The sequence below is a fragment of the Rhipicephalus microplus genome, chromosome 1 (genome assembly GCF_043290135.1).
Source record: "Rhipicephalus microplus isolate Deutch F79 chromosome 1, USDA_Rmic, whole genome shotgun sequence".
NCBI lineage: Eukaryota > Metazoa > Arthropoda > Arachnida > Ixodida > Ixodidae > Rhipicephalus > Rhipicephalus microplus.
Genome location: NC_134700.1, coordinates 298,928,701 through 298,946,212, shown reverse-complemented (window position 1 = coordinate 298,946,212; position 17,512 = coordinate 298,928,701). Strand labels below are relative to the sequence as shown.

Sequence of the window (17,512 nt, the reverse complement as noted above, 5' to 3'; positions counted from 1 at the left end):
AGCTGAACGAAGACGAAGTAGCTCGCTGCTTCGACGTCGAGGCGAGACTGGTGAAAAGACTATCGAAGACGACGTCGTGGCGGGCTGCGATGTGTATGCGAGAGGCTTACCAAGTGGCGTAGATGTGACTCCGACGAATCCGGGTGGGCTTTGCGGCCGCGGTGCAGTTGCGTGGCGAACCCTTGCGCTATGACCGGATCGTCGTCTTCGTTGGTGGTAGTCAAGTCTGCCTCCATGTCCTGACCAACAGCGCAGCTTGAATCTTCTTGTCGACGGTGCTAAGGTGAGCGTGTTTCACCACAATGATGTCGGGGACCTCCTGGAGCCTGCGAGCCGGGGTAAACAAGTCGGCCAAAAGCGTGTCGAGCACCGATATTGCCTTGATGATCGCTGTCTGGTGGAATCCGTGGTGTACCCGGTGTTGATTCATTGTAAAAAGCGGAGGGCCAGACGACCAGGTGGGTTTCGCCACCAAAACGAAGTGTAAGAAACAAATAAGGGGACCCGGACCCGATCATCTGGCTACAGGGAAGGTCAAAGAAACAACTGAGTGAGCCAGCGCCCCTGGCTCGTGCTTGTGCTCGCCGCCCAATCTTCCTCCTTTATTTGCAACATGGCTCATTGACGGGACAACGGGGCATTCTACACCAGGCCAGTGAATTACCACTCAACAGCCAATCATCAAGCTACTTCATATTCACAATCACTCGCCGTACCATGCCATCATGGCCGAATTTTCCGGCTTGACGAGCCCCAGCGGACTGCCACGCAAAGTGCTGCACACCACCGTGCACTACATCCGGGACACTTCAGGCCCTTTAGTCTTCTGACGTGCCTGTCGCCTTGCCCCATACCGCATACACATAGTGAAAGCAGAATTCGAGGTCATGCTCAACGGGGGATTCGCCCGCCACTCTGACAGTCCATGGGCCTCGCCACTGTACCTTGTTTCGAAGAAGACCGAAGGATGGTGGCCGTGTGGGGACTGCCGCGCCATCAACGCACGTACCATCCCAGACAGGTACCCCGTTCACCACATACATCATTTAACCCATCACATTCATGGCTGTTACGTGTTCTCTGTGCTAGCCTTGGTTAAGGCCTACACACAGATACCCGTGGAACCAGATGACACCCAGAGGCCGGATATCATCACACCCTTTGGATCATTTGAGTTTCCCTTCATGAGCTTCGGCCTGCGGAACGCTGGACAAACGTTTCAGCGCTTCATCGACAAAGTCGTCCGCGGGCTCTACTTCTGTTTCGTTTACCTTGGCGACATAGTGGTATTCTCTCGCGAAGCCGAACAGCACCGCAGGCACCTTCGTCTGCTGTTCGAACGCCTCGGTAACCATGGTCTGCTCATCAATATCCAAAAAAGCACGCTAGGCGCTTCCGTCGTCCATTTCTTTGGCCACAAAGTTTCGTCTGACGCAACACGGTCCTAGCCCCAATGCATCTCGGACCTGCGAAATTACCGTCGACCCACCAGTGCTAAAACATTTGCCAATTCCTCGGCATGCTGAAGTTTTACAGGTGTTTTTTTTTTTGCCATACGCAGCCAAACACCAGGCTCACTTCCACAATAATTTGACTGGGCTACGAGCATACCAACGCATAAGGAGGACACTGACGTTAGCAAAAACCTTCAAAGAATGCAAAGCCACACTCTGCACCGCCACTCTCTTCACCCACCCCGTGCCAGACACTCCCTTGGGAATCTTCACGCACGTATCAAGCTTCACCATCGGCGCCACACTCATGCAACGCGTGGACAACCCCTGGCATCTCTTGGCCTTCTTCGCGAAAAAACTTGCAACTTCGAAAACGACCCCTTCAGCCGCCAGTTTCACTTATGACACCATAGCCACCACCCCGACAAATTTGCCAGCCAATTACAGAGAACTTCTGGCGATTTGCGAAGCAGTGCAACACTTCCGCCATATTTTCGAAGCACGGAACTGCACTATCTATGCCGACCACAATCCTCTTACCAACGCCTTCTCTCGACATCACGACAAACGACCACCTGTTGAGCAGAACTAACTCTCGTCCATCGGACAGTTCACCACCAACATCCAACATGTCAGCGAAAAAGACAACGTGGTCGCCGACGCACTATCACGTGTAGCCACTATCAGCTTGGTGCTGATAACTGCGGATGTCTGCGCCGAGGCTCGGATCACGGACGCTGAACTGAAGAAACTTCGCAAGGGCACATCCTCAATTCAGCTACAAGAATTCCCCACTCCAGAGTTGACCACCACAATCTGTTGCAACACGTCAACAAGACGAAGCAGGCCCTATGTGCCGCTGTCCAAATGCCGTGGTCTTTTCGACCAGCTCCACAACCTCAGTCATCCCGGCATACGCTCCTCTACACGCCTCGTGACTGACCGCTATGTCTGGCCCTCCATGCAGCGGGATTGTCAAACCAGGGTACGCTCCTGCATTTACTGCCAACGCGCTAAAACCACCAGCACTTCAAGCCTCCTCTCGCAACATTCCCTCAGCCATCTGGCTGGTTCGAGCATGTTCATCTCGACATCATAGGACCCTTTCCCTTGGCTAGGCCCTACCGCTACTGTCTCACCGTCATCGACCGGTGCCCTTGATGGCCCGAGTCGTGGCCCCTGGAGGAAATAACCGCGGAAGCCATCGCATCGGCCTTTTTAACCAGCTGGATCGCTCCTTTTGGTGCTCCCGCCGTGTAACGACCGATCAAGGACCACAGTTTGAGTCGCACCTGTTCAGGCTCCTCGGACTGATTATCCATTTCGAACGCTTGAGGACCACCAGTTACCACCTCTTCGCCAACGGATTGATCGAGGGTTTCCACTGACAGTTCGAGGCAGCCATTATGCGGCACCCGGAATCAACCTGGCTTGAGGCTATCCCAGCTGTCATCCTCGGTCTTGGCGCCACCTTCAAGGCGGTCATCCACGCCACACCAGCAGAGCTCGTATACAGGGAAGCACTCCGCGTCCCGAGTGAATTTCTCTCAGCTCTGCCTTCCAGTACTACAACTTCGGACCCCACCGACTTCATTGCTGGGCTCCGACGCGCCATAGCCACCTTACGCCCATCATCTGCAGCTTACCACAGCAAGCCTCCATCTTTTGTGTTAGGGGAGCTAGCATCGTGCACGCATGCGTTCCTCCACGACAACACCATCCGCCGACCTTTCCAGCCATCCTACAGCGGAGCCTACCTAGTCGTTCATCTCAACGACAAGAACTTCACTTTGCGCCTGAACGGGAATGACATTCGCGTCTCGATTGACAGACTAAAACCCGCATAAATCGCCACGAACGAACCAGGCAGCACCACTCTTTCCACTGGCATTCTTCAACAGCCGCCCACGTCACACCATCTGCTTTCACGACATGCTCTCGGTGTCTGGTACGCCTCCAAGACTTTTAAAAGCCCTGAGGGCACTCCGTTCCGCAGAGGGGTGATGAGGCGACACAATCTGTGCAGCTCTTAGCGCAGCCTCCACCTCGCTATCTTTTCGCCCTGTGTGACACGGCTGCACAATGCCTCGCCGTGGTGGTCTAGTGGCTAAGGTACTTGGCTGCTGACCCGCAGGTCGCGGGTTCGTATTCTGGCTGCGGCGGCTGCATTTCCTATGGAGGCGGAAATGTTGTAGGCCCGTGTGCTCAGATTTGGGTGCACGTTAAAGAACCCCAGGTGGTCGAAATTTCCGGAGCGCTCCATTATGGCGTCTCTCATAATCATAAGTTGGTTTTGGAACGTTGAACCCTACATAGCAATCAATCAGTCATGGCTGCACAACGTGCACCACAATCCGATAAGCCACAGCACCAATAATTATCCGAGATATACGTCACTGGCGGCGCCTACTAAACTGGGCCGCAAGCTCGCAGGAAGAATATTTTTTTATCTAAAAGTCCGAGCGGAGCGTCGGTAAGTTCGCCTCACTGCTGCTAAAAAGTAATAAACGTTGTTATGTTTCATGGTAGGATGCTACGCTCCTTCTAGAAAACATTCTACAAGACACAGATGGGCGCATGAATAGACGGGTGGGCAGATGAACAGACGGACGGATGGATGCACCGACTAACGCACAGACAGACGAACGGACGCATGAAAAGACAGACAGGCAGACGGAAGAACTGGTGGACGGACGCATGAACGGACGGACACTTCGCCCCACTCATCATCATTCACTCGGTGTATATGCTGTGATCCTTTTATTTATTCGCAGTTTGTTCTCTAAACTAATTTTTCATATTGGTTTTTCTTTCATTACTTTAAATATCCTGTCGTCTGGTTGTTGGCCCAACCTCCTTCGTGGGTGAGTGCCATCTATGGGATCATCATCATCATCATCATCATCATCATCATCATCATCATCAACCCATTCAAAATTCCGACATCGGAATTTCACGGTTAGAAAACTTCACGACGAAACGTGGAAGCAGCGAAGTAAACCGACGCAGCCATGATCCCAACCGCAACGCAAGACGACGAACAATCGACCTGGACGTTTTCATTGATAGTCACAACGTCACCACTCTCGTTAATACTGGCGCCGACTATTCCATCATCTGTGGTTCGCAGTCCGCCAAGCTGAAGAAGAAAGGACAGCTTGCAATGAACCCGAAATCCGGACTGATGGAGGCCAGCTGGCAACACTGGTTGGAGTTCGCACAGCCAGAGTCACAATCAGCAACGTGACTTATCCTGCAAGCTTTGTTGTTCTACAACAGTGCTCCAGGGACGTAATACTGGGGATGGACATCCTAAGTCACCATGGCACCATCATCAACCTGAGATCTCAATCAATAACACTAACATCAGAAAAAGCACTCCTGCTCTACACGGCGCCATAGAACCACTCTTTTAATATAATAGAAGAGCAGGTCAACGTACCGCTTTTATGCAGCGTCATCATTTTCGTCAGCACCGAAAAAGCTCAAAACCTTGAAGGTGTCATCAAGGCCGATCAGCACCTATTTCTAAACCGTCAGATTTGCGTCGCAAAAGGCATAGACGAGCTGCGTGACGGCGAACTAAATGTAATGCTGACAAACATTGCTTTGCTGACAAACTTGACAAACGTTGGTACAACAGTCACCTACATCAACGAATTCCCGGGCACCAGCAATCATTTCGCCCTTTTTGATGCTGCCAAAGCTGCATCGACGAATCAAGGTCCCCAGCCAGATCAACCCGAGCGTTCCGAAGTGTGAGCAAGACCAGCTCAAAACCCCGTAACGGAGAGGCAAATAAAGAAGGATGCTGCCACATTAGAACACAAATACCAACTTTTCAAACTTTGTGGAAGTAGGCGCGAACTGTTGTCGCGTACTTGTGTCTGCCCACCAGTACAAGACAACCTTGCTTCTCCAAACTGAAGGAGTGCTTTTCGTCATCATTGAGAATTAGACAAACTCTGGTCGCCAATCATCGCGTAATATCAGGTGAAAGTGGCCGACCAGTCTTTGTCAGAGCCCGACCTAGTTTAGACGCGGGAATGCGAAGCCGTGAAGAAACAAGTCCATGAAATGCTACAGGATGGCATCATTGAGCCGTCCAAGAGTCCAATATTTTTTTCTCGGGCGTGCACAATACACAAGTTAGACAGTATTCTAAATAGCTGTAAGATTGAAATAATTCTTACTGCTGACTTCAATTTCCGTCAGGTTTCATGGGCATTTAGAACAGACTCTTCTGGTGCTCTTCTCTGGGACTGGATTACACGTAAAAATTTTACCTGCCTAAATATGAAGCAGCCTACGTTTGTTTGCGTCGAGCACGATCAGTGTTATACACAGATCTGACGTTTTGTAGCACAAGTGCTCCACCGAAGTCCCGGTGAACGGTTGATTTCACTTCACACAGTGATCACCTTCCTGTGCACTTTGTTTTTAATTTATTTTATTTTATTTGTTCATTTAGCAATACTACAGGTCCTGAAAAGACCCATGCTGAGGGGCAAATGGAGAAACAAACAGTACAAAGTGTGCAGGTATCAAAAATACTATACTGTAAGCATATTCCAAGCACTTCATCGTTCTCACTTGTTCATGCCCATTATGATCGTTCCTTCTCGTTGGTGGTAGGAGCTGAGACAGATGGGCAAACAATATAAACAACAAAGTGAATCTACCAAGAAGTAAACAAGCACTGGAAACAAGGAAGACAACGAAAAAGAATATACAAAATGAAAATATCAACAATTTATCTGATCGATGTACTGGGGTATTTGTAAAAAAGTTATCAGAAAAACAAAAATTGTTTTCACAGCACGAAAGGCTAGCTTTAAAATGTGATGAATGCGATAGCAAGACTAGAAATAGGATATCAAGTAAAACATTTCAAGGAAAAACGGGGACATTGGTTAACTATAGAAGTTTAAAGACTGCTTGCGCTGTATTCCAGTGGTAGAAAGGAATACCTCTGTATGAATGTTCTCTCGGTTTTAAAAATATTAAAAAACACTGTGATTGCGTCGGCGTCAACCAGCAGTTCTAGCCTATGGTTGAATACCGAGTGTACGCGGATACACCAGTGGTTTTTGAGTACACAGCAGCAAAGACTTTGGAATAAGATAAGGCTATGTAAGGATTGACAAATGCAGCCCCAGGGCCTAATGAAATTACAAACGCAATGATAAAGATAATATACCAGGAATTCCCGAGTTATCTTGTAAGCCTCGTGAACTACTCGATTAGGAAAGCTGGAATAGCTGATGAATGGAAGATTGCTAAAATATAACGCTGCTTAAAAAGCTGGGTGCGGCTACAATATCGACAATACAAAACTAATAGCATTAACATCAAATGTAGTGACACTTACTTAAAGGGTACTTCATGGTCGTATAACATTATTGAACTGCCGCTATTGAGGACCAGCCGAAATGGCTTTATATCTGGCAAGTCATCGCCTACCACGTCATCGCATAGTCCTTCACCGCATGATTACTATTGTGCCTAGTGTGGTGTGCCTGAAGACTGGTAAGGATACCATTTATTTGCTGGGTAGTTGATTGTACAAAAAAATGACAAAGAAGTCTCCAAGTTCTCGCTGCCTGCAGACAGTGATCGGCGGGAGAAGTGGAAGCTTGTCGCAATACCGTGACAAGAAACTGGTGCTTTCCCATTTGTTTCCCCGAATGTGCGAGTGTGCGAAAAGCACTTTCATGAGAGAGACATCGTTCGAGTGGACTAGTGGCTAATCGAAGGCTGTTGTGAAGTCACCACGTGACGTTCTGAAACTTTTGCCGACGCTGTGCCGAGAATTTTCCAGGGCCTCACGACATATTTGTACAGTGCAAAAATGATGCAGAGCTCGCCCACCTACCAAGCGTCGACGGGAACCGTCAGTGAGCTGGATACTGTAGAGGCTTCATTGGGCTGTGCATGAGCCCTCTTGACATAGGTGCAATAAATAATGACGCGTTTAATGAAGGTGGGCATACCAGCCGTCTCTTCTTCGTTCGAAGCCAGTGGGTAACACCGAAGCCCGATGAGTGAAATGCTCAGTGTTTTCGTTTATACAGGCACTGAAATGACCATTTTGGGTAGAAGTGATATGCCGAACAGGTGGAGCTACAAGCAGCTCCTCACAGCTTGAAAAACAAAAAAAAAACACACATTCGTTGCATGCAACAGAGATTTCAGCGCTACCAATATATGTTTGCCAGGGTGACGGTGACAGAGCGGTTGCACCACAATGCTGTACAAAACTTGCGCAGGCTGTAAAAGCGTACAGATTTAATTTTTGATATCAGTGCGTCATGAGCCCGAGATAACTTTTTGCGTCACATGCTGACGCCTCCAGCGCGAGACGCAGTCGGTCAATTTTCACGTTTGAGAAGGCATATAAGGCTTTCTCCTTTACAGTAAGAACAATAAAGGACAGCGAAAAGACAACATGACTATGTTACACAGAAGAGTAAATGATTGATAAACTGCATCACATGGCCTTAGAGCGCGCTACGACACCGTAGTGATAAATTAACGCGAAGCAAAACACCAAAACCAGGCAAACATCATATGAAGTATTGCTTGATCCTCATCAGTTGCTAAATTGAAAGCACTGGTTCACTTAAAGTGGCCGTTGGGTTGATAAGTGCGAGGAAATTTTAAATTATGTATCTTCATATATAAAAACACCGAATGTATGTATAGTTTGGAAGGTTGGATATGCTCTGCCAAAAGTGGCAATCACTGCATTTCTGCGACGTGTTAAAAACCACCAGAACCATCGAAGAGCTCTAAATTGTACACAAATGTTCAATAGACCTTTAAGGAAAAAAATAAGCATGCTTTTATAGCGGTGGCTTGTCTTACAGTGGAATCAGCATGCCGTCGAATTTCTAGCTTCAAGGCCTCATTCGGCGTTAAATTTCACTGTATTAGAGCTTTCCCGAATTTACTTGAAGCCAACATCACTCTAAACGCGTATTCAACCTTCACGGCTAGATTTAACAACGTTTCACAGCTCCCGCGCATGCCATACAATTGCAGTGCCGCGGCCACTTTGATGCCCCGCCGCTGAGTGCCTCGATGCGCTAGTTCGCCTTCGCGGGGGCGCTGCCATCGAGGTACTCTACCCCACCGTGGGTGAGGGCGCCCCTAGTGGTTGCTCCTGTTTCTATATAAAACTATCGCCGAAGCTTCACAACCAGTGAATGTATTGAAGGACTCCGCCACTAGTCATTGCTTTCCATCCTGTCGCTGGTTCACGTCATGGAGGAAAAGATTCATAGTTGCAGCTCTTCAAAATCATGCAGGGTCTGGAAGCATCAGAGTCAGTTATTCTTTCTTTGGTCGACTCTATTCTGGGCCACAGTCACAGGGTTGTTTACTTCGCCATTCAGTAATTCTTCGCCATTCTGGATTCTTTGTCCTTTAAGTATTTAATTACTGGGTGATTCCACGCAAGACCGTACAAAGCATGGCTGGCGGACCTCTTGAATTACTTTCGAAATTTTCTATATTGTTGCCTGGTGAGCGGAATTGATTTTGATGGATGAAACTTTTTTCCAAGGAAAGTACATCAATAACGACGAAGTGGTGGAGTTCAACGCTTACCTGTTCTGCTGATTTTTTTTTTGTGATGAATTACACGAAAAAAATGTACTTACCTCAAACTAGTTTAGCTAAATACATTTGTACTTGCGCGTGCGTTACCTTATATTTCAAATCTCTGCATAGTGTACATATATAATTTTTAATTCTCGTGTTTTAACTAAAAATGTTGTGTTTTTGCGTAGTTTGCAGGCTTTTATTTCAAAAAGAGCTTATAACAGAGTGACAAACATCCCGCAATAATTCCTAAGCACGCTTGTTTATAGAACTGCCAAGATTTTTAATAATGGCGCTTTTTGATAAAAGGATACAATCGCGCTAACTTCAAGAAAAGTGCATGCAGAAAAAAACTTCTTATGACGAATAAAAACACAATTTTAATATTTTTAAATCTTTCCTCATATTTTCTGCACATCACCTTTCACAATAAATAAAAAAACACACTGCGTAATGTAATTTCACTTGCAGTCATGGCCCATTGAAAATTCCCTTGTGCAAGAAAAGGCAATTGTGGATCGAACTTTCTGGCCGCTAAGTATGAAATGGAGACCTATACTCCAATTTCTTAAAAAGTAAGCAGCACAGAAACAGCTCTAGACTGCAACGTGGACGCAAATCTCTAAATGATTTGGTCACGAGAGCGGTCATGGGTGCGGGATTACCGAGCAAGCAAGTGCGCACAGCCCAGGTTCGGAGGTGAAGAGGGCCCATCAAATTAAGCCTTTGCGCAAGACTGGGCACAGCATGTGGGCCTGAATATTCTATGAAATTGGTGTTCGCGTACGGTTTTCGATTTCGCATGATACTGTATTCAGTAATTATGTCCTGCCACTGCAAATCACCAGTGAATGATCAGAAATAAGTGCTGTACGAGTGGGGTTCTTTAGGGCACTGCGGTATCAAGCTGTGACGTATAAGTCGGTAACTCTGCGAAAAGTTTGTTTCTTCGAAATGAGCTCCTTGTGCTTCAGAACGTAGTCTGCACAATAATTTTGCTTGTAGCTATACTTTGCAGCCATGCCCCGCCACGGTGGCCTAGTGGCTAAGGTACTCGGCTGCTGACCCGCAGGTCGCGGGATCGAATCCCGGCTGTGGCGGCTGCATTTCTGATGGAGGCGGAAATGTTGTAGGCCCGTGTTCTCAGATTTGGGCGCACGTTAAAGAACCCCAGGTGGTCAAAATTTCCGGAGTTCTCCACTACGGCGTCTCTCATAATCATATGGTGGTTTTGGGACGTTAAACCCCACAAATCAATCAATCAATACTTTGCAGCCATAAAACGCACAGCACAAAGCAAAGCGCGGACACTGTGTATGGGAGTGTGAGCGGTGGACAACGCGCACGGCCAGTACAAGTCGTCTGCTGCCAATGTCTGAGGTCGGCACCCAGTTGTCTATAGTTTGGCGTTTGTTCCCTTTAGAATTTGTTCCCTGAGCACCTTCCTTCATGGTTTTCGCTGAAATGAATTTGTGCGGCGATAGTTTCTCTGCGGCCGTGACCCGCGTTCGGGAAGCGAGTGCTCTCATTTTCTTGACAAGAGTTTTCATGGTGCTTCCCACCGAAGGAACGTTGTCGAACTCGAAGTTCCACATCAACTCGCAGAAGTGTTTCTTGTGTGGGCGCCTAGTGCTGTCGGGGAATAAGAGCTACAGACAGCGAATCTGTGGCTTTGGCCGCTTGCTTTTGTTTACACGCCAGGCATGTGCGTTGAAATCCCGCTGTGCCTAAGTTAGATCAGTCACCTCGGGACGCTCTTGTTTAAATATACAAGTGCGTATTGTAGAAGTCTTTTGTTTTTCGCGTCTGCTTTGAACACACAAAAAGTGCAAACAGTGTCTGCTACGTCTGCAATGTTAACAACGCGTGGCTGCTATGCGAGCAAAGCCGAATAATATAGCTATGCTCCCATGATCATGCCCCGGCTGTATTACAATCTGAAAACACAAACACAAGGCCTCTTTTTCCTGGAACTGTGCGCGCCCGTTAATCCATGGCTGCCACCGTGACCTAAACATTTCGAAATTGACAGTCTCAGTGCAGCCGACAGTCATTTCAGTGCTGCCTTCCCATTCAAAGAACCAAAGTATATATAGGCCTGCTTTTCATACTTAGTAGGCAGGAAGTCCGATCTACAATTGCTTGTCCTTTCGCTATGGCACTTTTTGACGGGCCGCAACTGCAAGGAAAACCATATATAAAGCAACGTGTTTTTGTAAATTGTGGAAGCTGATGAGCCCACAGAATAAGTGGGGAAAGTTTAAGAGATATCAAAAATGATTTTTGATATCATCGTCACAAGTTTTTCTCGTTTGCTTTTTTCTTGAACTAAGCGTAGCTATATACTTTTATTTATATTATTAATATTATATTATGTTGTAATATTGAGTCAATATTATAAGCTTTAGAACTTTTATAAATAAGCATGCTGAGAAAGTAGTGTGGAATTTTCATTGCTCTGTCGGAAGGCCTTCTTGAAATGCAGCCCGGCAACCTATGAAAACGTTTTCAATTCAATTTTAAAATTTTTCTAATAATATCTGAACAACCCACAGAAACGCAAAATAACTAAACGTAAGCAAAAATACGCATATATATGGCTAAACAAATGTGACCTGCGTAGCTTCAAGTTGTTTTGTGTAATTCATCGAGAAAATAAGAAAAAAAAACAGCAGAGCAGACACGTGTGGCACGAACCTCACCTCTTCGTCATTATTATATTTACTGTGCTTTGAAAATTGCTTTTCTGCAAATCCAATTGCGGATTTCTTGTTTCTACTTATCAGGCAGCAGTATATAAACTTTACAAAGGAATTTCAGAAGTCAACCGGCCATGCATTGTTCGATTTTGCGTGGGATCACCCTGTTAATAATTCGTACTTGAATCCACTATATTACTTAATTCTGGTATATGCGAGTAATATACTGTAGAATAAACTGAAAAACAATTTCACCAACTAGTCTGCTGCGTATGAGCCGTCAGAGGAGGAGAAAAAGAACACAGCCTTGGCTAGTATGGATACCACGTATGTAGGGTGGGGAAAAGAGGAAATAGTAAATTAGGATAGAAAAAGAAGAGACAGAGCACGGAAAAGGAGAAATCAACAGTTAAATCGAAACACAGACAATAACAACTCGCGCTGGTAGTTCGGGAAGGTGGCTGTCGCTGGTGGAATTGGTTGAACAGGCGTAAACATAATGGGACCAGTGTTTATGCTCAGCGGTGGCATACCATGATCAAAGAGCTACTGCAAAGAATCCTAAGACGACAATTACACTTCTGAAAGAAAAAAAAAACCTTTTGCAGATGACACTAGAAAACTGCGGCTCACTGAAGTCGACCGACACCTCATCAATTCCCTCGCGAGCACTGTGATTCAGTGTGCGACAACGTCAGCTTATGAGTATGTGCGTCGTGCTCATACTATATAGCCGCTGTAGCGTACTCGCCCGAAGTAGGAGAGAAAAGACCACACCTACACTCCTTGAAGATTGAGACAACACTAGTTTATTTGCCACACAAAAAAAAAATGCCTCGTAAAAGGATAACGCAGCAGAAGGCTTAACTGCATATCTCCCGTGGCACGCCGGATATAACGCGAGGTATGTTGGCCGCATATGCGCCAGGCGCGTATGCATATGAATTGGTATGCGCACACCACTAAAAATTAACGCGACCACCGGCATCTACGCCTGCTACGCTGGTCTCACGACATGCATAACAAAAGGTCATCGTGTTCGCAAGTACGCTAGGCCACTTAACATCTACTGCAGAGGAGTAAAGGCATACTACCAACGTTGCTGCACTTTTTTATTTTTTCACAGTGACATGTAAAAGACAGAGTAGGCAAAAAGGCAAATTAATGCCTGACAGGATGCCGTCACTCGTCCCGACGCGGTCGCCGGCGTTACATGGACGCACCGCTAAAAGTTAGAAAAAGTGGCAATGAAGCCATGCTTTGCCAGATCACCGACCGATATGTTTGTCTAACATTTATCGGCGCGTCCATGTAACGCCGGCGATTGCGTCGCCATTCTCGAAGCGCCGCCCCCACCATACATGCCTGCTTGCAGGCGCAGCACTCGAGCAGCACTTAGGGGAAGCATGGCGTGGTCAAACGTAAGACGAAACCCGAGTCCGAAGGACGTTGAAAGAGAAAGACGAGCGACATAGACGCCTCTGTGCGGATGGTGCGAGCGCGGCAACCCGTCCGTTCTCCGCAGCAATGCTGAGAAAGATGCCTCGGGAGATGCCACCGCTATGCGCTCGTGGCAGCCGACTGGAAATGGCTGTGTGCAGCGGCAGCGCGTTTCTTTCGTCGTTTTTATGCGTTCGTTTTTCGCAAGAATGTGCTCCGGAGAACTTATTTGCCGACAAGCGTTGCTTGTCTTCCTTGTCGTAGTAGAGAGGAAAAGTGGCGTGGTGGGTGCCGTATTCGGCAGCCGACTCGTCGAGAAAGAGCGATGTCTGCGAGAAAGATGAGCTGTTGCAATGACGGCACCTATCGTGTAGGCGTCTGAGAAGTGCGCTTCAGTTCCGCATTGGAAATCGCGGAGCAGTCGTTCGAACAGTTAGTAGGCGAGGGAGCAGGTATTGCAGTAGATTTTCTGCGAAGCTATTACGTTGGGACGAAAAACAGCGAGCACCTCGGGAGTGAATCGCGACACTTCATGAATCGCGTTTCAGGCCAAGAGTGTACAACGGCAAGGAAAAGTGCTATTCGTACACAAAAAGAAAAAATAAAGAAAGAAAGAAATAAAGAAAGAAAGCCCGCTTGTGCGTATATATGAAGCAAAACTACGGAACGACGCTTACCAAATCACGTTGCTACGTTAGTCTTAAAACGTATTTCCCCGCTGTTGTCAAGGGCCTCTGTTAACTCCGGCATTCGGCGTCAATTTTCTTGCCGTCGTAGCTGGCGAGGTTCTTTACGTCGATTGCATTTCCAGCAGGGGGAACTTCTCCTTCCTGAGCAAAGGCTTCGTTGAATTACTGAACCTTAGTTCGGAACTAAAAGACGCACACATGCTAAGCGCAAGTAGTGGGTGGAAAGGCCTTTTAGCATCGTGATAAGATGCGCGATAAGCAAAAAAAAAGAGCAGAGAGAGGAAATGTAGACATGTTAACCAATCTACAATAACTCCTAACCTACATGACTACGAAAGGAGCTTCGGTGGCGAATCGGCTAGTTCGTACTCCATGATCAGAAGCGTCATAACGTGGAAGCAACACGGGAAAAGGGACGCCGTGTATAGGAATGAGGTGTCGAGACACGTCCATCATTGTGGCGACGCAGGAGAGTGAGGTCCTGACTGGAATCATCCGTGTCTTAGGTGAAGACAAATAGAGGAGCTGGAGCTTGTAAAAAGAACCGTTTATGTACAGTATTTGCATGTTTAGAGTAACGTGAAACAACATAAAACAGATGAAGCACACCCGAGCGTCTCTGCGCTCGCGTTTCACATTTTCCGTCTTCTAGAGATTCCTTGCAATGGAAAACAAATGAGTCCAGGGCCCTCTAATAGGATCATTGTCCTTCACTCCGCCCATGAAGAGGCCGTCATACCTTGCCTTCTTGTGAGCCTAGGAAAGGGGGAAAGGCACGCGAAGCTCGTTGCACATGGAGGGGCAATACGGCACAACTTGCACCGTGCGATGACCTGGAACCCCACGCGTACAGTCTACGCATCCGGTTGGCGATAATCAGGGTTGACTCATCCACAGCTGCTAGCTCCTGGCAGGGTAGCAAAGACAAGAATGTACCAATGCACAGCCGCTGACCAAAGAATGCGGGACATGTTGTCGCAGACCAAGCCCAGATGCCCGGCTTATTGTCCGGTGTGACATGACGATCTGGGCAACGCAGAAGAAATGACAGCTCATACTGCAAAGGCCTCTTCAGGCAGTACGTCGCTCAGGCGTGTCTAAAGGGGTCTTGGTGAGCGAACTCATGGCCCAGCAGAATTTGCCGCACCTCTCATAGCTTCCTAATATACACTAGAGGGAACTCCGGCGCTTGTGTCTGTGAGAGCTGCGACGCATGGTGCTTCAGCGAACATGGGGTGATGGGTAGTACACTTATTTGTCTAGTCCTCATACTTCTGGCCTTCTTCCGGTTCCGTGTGTGTTCAATTGGCTTGGTGCTGTTTTTTCACGAAACGAAAATAGCAAATGTTCAGCGGTTGCACTTCACCACCTTATTCTTTTAGGCATTCTAGCAGGGGCGTCTGGGCAAGCATTCGCTTGGTGTGTGGCAAAACCACGGACCCGAGCCAATGGGGGTTTCGACCTCCTCCCACGCTTAGCCGTGCGTAGCTTAGCCGTGTCCGGGGAAAAGGGGATCTTGGGGGTTAAGCCGACGCCGGGTGTTCGGACCTTCAAGGCCCCCCGGCCGAGGCAATACACTCCTTAGGCCCTAGTTTCACGTGGACGGCACCCTTGGGCTGACCGACCCAGGGAAACCAGCAGTCGCCTTTTCTTATTTCTTTCTCTTTCCACATCTTCGTCTTTCTCTCACACTTTTCATATGTCCTGGCATCTTCTCATTTCCGTTTACTTCCGAATTTCCTGGCGGTGAGGGTTAACCTGGTGTAGACATCCAAGCAAGGGTAATTATAGCAGGTTATAGTGGCGATGCATGGCTGGTGCCTCCAAGTGTTTATTATTCAACTTCATAGCGTCCCTTTTTTGGGCTCGGTGGTGGGTGGCCATCATTGCCGCCGAACTTTGTAGTATTCATATGGCAAATGCCCCCCCCCCCCTTCCTGATTGCTTCCTGAAAAGGTGGCGCACCGAAGACCCATTCACGCAAAACATAACAAAGCCTACCTTCCCACAGTACCACGTTATCCACAGACAAAACGAAAAGGAGGCAGTCCGAGCAATTTCACCTTTCCTCGTGTCGAAAACTCTGACAGAAGCATAGGTCCAGGTTGTAAAGTGACAAAGATGCGAAGTGGCGATTTTCTTCTGCAGGTTCGTGACAAAGCTCAGTTTGAAAAGCTGTCGAAAATTGTAGCATTTGGGAAACCCCTGTATCGGTGGGCCCACACAGGTCAATGAACACTGTCCGCGGCGATATTCCTGACGACGATATTATTGAACGTTTTGAAAGTGTACTGCTTGAAGGTTGGCAGGACGAGAACGTGGAAGTCCAAAGCATAACAATAAAGCATGACAACAAACAGATCCCTACAAAACACGTATTAATTACCTTAAGAACCAGTCACCTACCAGAATCAATCGAAATCGGCTATTGTAAGCTCCGTGTAAGACCGTGCATTCCCAATCCTCGTCGATGTTTCAAGTGTCAACGTTTCGGGCATGGACGGCAGAGTTGCACAGAGTACGCCACCTGCGCATAGTGTGCATCCATTCAACGCATATCTGACAACTGCACCTCAGAAGCAATGAATTGTCCGAACTGTGAAGGAGATCACCCTTCCTACTCACGATCATGCCCCACATGGAGAAAAAGAAACAAACAATAAAAATTAAGGTCGAATTCAATTTGTCATTCCAAGAGGCACATCAACGTTTTGCGCTACACAACCCGTCTTTTCCCTCCTTTGTTGATGTGATGCGCCGGGGTGCGGCGCCACTCGTTTCTGCACCCGCGAATATCGCACAGTGTGTGGCCACGGTCATGGCATCAGTGCTTCCAGCTGGAGCAGCCTAAACGGCTCCGCCACCTGACAAACAGGGTCGGCAGAACCCCGTGTCTACTGGACCTCAGTCCACTGCAAGCACAGTTAGGTCCGAAAGTTCTGTGAACGTGCCTGCCGAGCAGGCACCATCTGCCACCTCACAAGAGGCGATGGATACAAGTCCCACTCTTCCGGTGCCTCAGACGCTGAAGGACAGGCGCAACTCCTTGGAGCGCACCAAGAACAAAAAACCTTGAAATACAGGGCCCCAAAAAGGCCCTGTAGCCTAAGGCAACACTTTTGTACACAGAACATCACACAACATTAAAAATGACACAAATACTACAGTAGAACGTCAGATGACTGCTGAGGAACCTAGACAATATTTACGAACTTTTACACAAACATACATCAAAAGTGCTGTGTGTGCAAGAAACACACCTGAGGCAAAAACACACTAACTTTATACGTCATTATGGTATTTTTAGAAAGGACCGGAATGATGATGTTGCGTCATCCAGTAGTGTTGCTGTTATAGTCAATAAAGGGAATACATCTACACACCTACCACTACAAACATTCCTTGAGGCGGTGGCTGTTCGAGCAGTTTTTTTGAGCAAGCTCACCACTATCTGCTCTCTCTATCTACCTCCGCAAGACCGTCTTGAAAAACAAATTCCAGTCCTTAATAGACGAACTTCCAGAAACCTACCTTGTCCTAGGGGACTTTAATGCACATGGTAGCCTCTGGGGTGACTCAGGCTGCGATGAACGAGGTCGCCTGATTGAACTGCTCTTTTTGTTCT

At 47.6% G+C, this 17,512-nt stretch overlaps 1 pseudogene; it reads left to right on the top strand.

The window, feature by feature from the left end:
- The first annotated feature begins 2,860 nt into the window (after window positions 1-2,860).
- The window catches only part of LOC119165952 (uncharacterized), a 70,854-nt pseudogene continuing 56,202 nt past the window's right edge, over window positions 2,861-17,512 (top strand).